Source organism: Humulus lupulus, chromosome X, assembly GCF_963169125.1.
Source record: "Humulus lupulus chromosome X, drHumLupu1.1, whole genome shotgun sequence".
Taxonomy (NCBI): domain Eukaryota; kingdom Viridiplantae; phylum Streptophyta; class Magnoliopsida; order Rosales; family Cannabaceae; genus Humulus; species Humulus lupulus.
The window spans coordinates 153432339-153435993 of NC_084802.1; the positions used below are offsets into that span (position 1 = coordinate 153432339).

Below are 3655 nucleotides of genomic sequence, written 5' to 3' on the forward strand. Positions count from 1 at the left end.
AGCACTTGTGCCTCCTAACTTATTTATTTATTTATTTTTATTTTACTTTTGTTTTTGCTACATTTTTGTTAGTTGACGGCACTTGTGTCTCCTAACATTTGTTGTAATTTGCTTTATTTATTTTTGTTGTTATATTTTTGTGCATATTTACTAGTTGATGGAAATTTTTGCCTCCTAGTTGTTTCTTTATTTTCTTTATGGTTGATGACATGCTATGCCTCCAAACTCTTTTCTTTTCTCTAGTTGATGGAAATTTTGTCTCCTAGTTTTTACTTTATTTTTGTTATGGTTGATGGCATGCTATGCATCCCAACTCTTGTTCAATTTTAGTTAACATTATCTATTTTGTTCTATTTTATTTCTCTTATCATATTATTGTGTAATTGTGAAAAAAAATACTTGAAAGAAAAACCTAAATCTTGTCATTTCACCATAAACAATCTTTTCTTAAAGGAAATTTGAACAAAATTCTCAATTTGCCTCTACTAATTAACCTCGGGGAGTTGTTAGTAGTGTGCGAGTAAGTGAAATCAAATAGGCCTGGGGACAAGTAAACCATAACAATTATATTGTTGTGAAATCTCTAAAAATTCTAAGTATGCTCTGTGGTTGCAGTTTTAACTGATCTTCCACATCTGAAAATTGTTTGCTTGAGATTATCTTTGTTGCCTTGTTTATGAAAATTGTATGCATCATGGGGAACGTAACTCTAAAAATCATTTGGTAAAATGACATTTATCTTTGTTTGAAATTGAAAGTATTAGTAAAAATTTGAGCATCATGGAACCAATTCCTAATATTAATAGAAATCCAATTGATGAAAATGTTGTGCCTAAAAAACATTGCTTAAATATTTTGCACCTATTTTATCTAATGCTCCTTCATGTATTATTTTTCCTATCACTTCTGCTACCCATTTTGAGCTTAAACCATCAATCATTCAATTGTTGTCATCTTTTTTTGGGTTAGATAGAGAAGATTCTTACATGCATTTCAAAGATTTCTTAGAAATTTTATCAACATTTAGATTTCAAAATTTTTCTGATGAGTCAGTCAGACTAAGAATATTCCATTTTTCATTAAAAGACAAATCAAAAGCTTGGTTAAATACCCTTCCCACAGGGTCTATAACTACATGAGATCAACTTTATAATAAATTCTTGTTGAAATTTTTTCCTATGTCGAAAACTGATAGTCTAAGGAGAGAAATCTTCGAGTTTTTTCAAAAAGATAATGAAGAGTTTTATGAATGTTGAGAAATATTTAAAGATTTATTATTAAAATGTCATCATCATGGTTTTGAAAGATGGATACTTGTCAAATATTTTTATGATGGTTTGACTCCCTCTAATCGTCAAATGATTCAATCTATGCATACCAGAAATTTTTTACAATTTCAAGGGCAAGAGGCTTGGGACGCCCTTGAAGACTTGTCTATCAATTCATATCAATTTAATTATTTTGATCCTAGGTCTAGGTCAACTAATTCACCAAAAAGAGGAGGAAGGTATGATGTAAAAGATGAATTAGACTTAAGAACATCCTTAGACAAGTTAGCGAGAAAAGTAGAAGCTTTAGCCATAAGCCAAACTATAAATTCTCCAATGCAACCCAGAAAAGATGTTTGTTCTATATGTTCTAATCCTTGCCATAGTGCCCAATCATGTCCTTCCTACCAAGAGGCATTTTCTGAGGAGGCGAATGCTCTTCATGCTTATGGGAAACCAAATGATAGTAGGAGTGAACATTTGACCCGAAAAACTCGCAAACCCGACCCGACCAACCCGAATTTTTGCAAAACCCATCAAATTCGGGTGAAATCTGATTCGAACCCGACATGGTTCGGGTCGGGTTCAGATTTTGAAATTGAGGGCACACGGGTTCGGGTGTAACCCAAACACAAACATAATTAAAAAAAATTACCAATACCCAATTTGTAAAAAATCAACACTACCAAACTAACAACAAAGTTAAAAAAAAACATGTGAAAAGTAAAAAAAAAATTCAAAAAGTGTCAAAAATGGTATTTTTGAATTTTTTTTACCAAGGCCCATTTTCGGACCAAAGCCCATTTTTGGACCAATCCCACCAAAAACCCAACCAAACCCAACCCGACCAAACCCGAAATCACCCCAAAACCCGAAAATTTTAGATCGGATTCGGTACCACTTTCCTCCACCCGAAACCCGCAAAACCCGAACCCGATGTACCCGAAACCCAAAAACCTGACCCGTGTGCACCCCTAAATGATAGCCCATTTTCATCCACTTATAATCCAAATTGGAGAAACCATCCATACTTTTCATGGAGACAAAACCAACCTCCAATGAATCAAGGGCACCAATACAACACGCAAAACCAAACTCATGCCCCACAAAATCAACCATATCCTCAACAAAGGAAACCTTCCTTTGAAGATACTTTACAACAATTTATGCAATCCACTCAACAAATCCTACAAAATCAGTCTCAATCAATTACCAAACTCGAGACACAAGTAGGACAACTCGCCATTGCTTTAGCTAATAGAGAAAAAGGAACATTCCCTAGTCAACCTATCCCAAATCCAAAAGGTCAATATGAGATAGGAAAGTCTATTCATAAAGGAGATGTCAAATCAATTTCAACTCTTAGATCCAGAAAGAACATTATCAAACTTGATTACATACCCGAGGTTGAAAAAGAAAAATTAAAGAGTCAACCTTCTAGTTCTAATGCCAATGACTCTTCAAATGAGGATACTCCAATCCATCTTTTCATTCCAAAAGCCTCATTCCCACAAAGATTACTTCCAATTAAAAAAGGCGGCCAATATAATGACATCTTAGAAGGTTTTAAACAAGCTAGTATCAATATCCCTTTCTTAGATGCCATTAAACAAATTCCTACCTACTCTAAATTTTAAAAGGATAAAAAGAAACACTAATGTTCCTAAAAAGGCATTTTTAATTGAACAAGCTAGTTCCATTATTCAATATAAGGTCTTGTTAAATATAAAGATCCTGGGTGTCCCACAATTTCATGCATTATTGGTGATCATTTTATTAACAAGGCTGTTTATCCAAAAAATAGCTGTTGATGACGTGGCAAGAATTTTCGACACGTGGCAGAGATACTGCTCGCCTATCGACCAGAAATATTTCTACATGCGAAGTTCAAGTTTTATATACGACCAGACTGGTCGTATACTCCATTCGTTTATGAAAAGATCTGTACAATTGTAATGATATCCAAGAATATCTCTTCGTTATGACCTGAAGATCCGATTATTAAGGAAATATATTATTACTTGATTCATGTAACCCTTCTTGAGCCTATAAATACACAAGAAATAGCTCAAGGAGAGGATCTTTTTTTTTTTTTAGAATATATTGCTATTATCCATCGTTTGTATTGTTTTCTTCTTTTAAGGGCTGTGAAACTCAAGAACCCTAGTTCTTTGATCACACCTTTGGAGCTCAATACCAATAATAGTATCAAGTGGACATAGGTTATTACCAATCACTGGGGCCGAACCACTATAATTCTCTGTGTTCTTTATTTTCCATTAGATCATTTTCTCAAGCTCTATATTATTTTTCTATCATTTTCTAGACTCCGTGTCAATGACCAAAACGAGGGTCAACATTCTGGTGCTTTCGTTGAGAGGTGAACT

At 33.8% G+C, this 3655-nt stretch overlaps 1 non-coding gene across 1 annotated transcript; it reads right to left on the reverse strand.

Moving 5' to 3' along the window:
- Positions 1 to 1193: 1193 nt before the first annotated feature.
- LOC133807490 (small nucleolar RNA R71) lies at positions 1194 to 1300 on the reverse strand. The gene has a single exon (XR_009879402.1). It is a non-coding gene; the product is annotated as a small nucleolar RNA R71 (small nucleolar RNA).
- Between the last annotated feature and the right edge of the window lie 2355 nt (positions 1301 to 3655).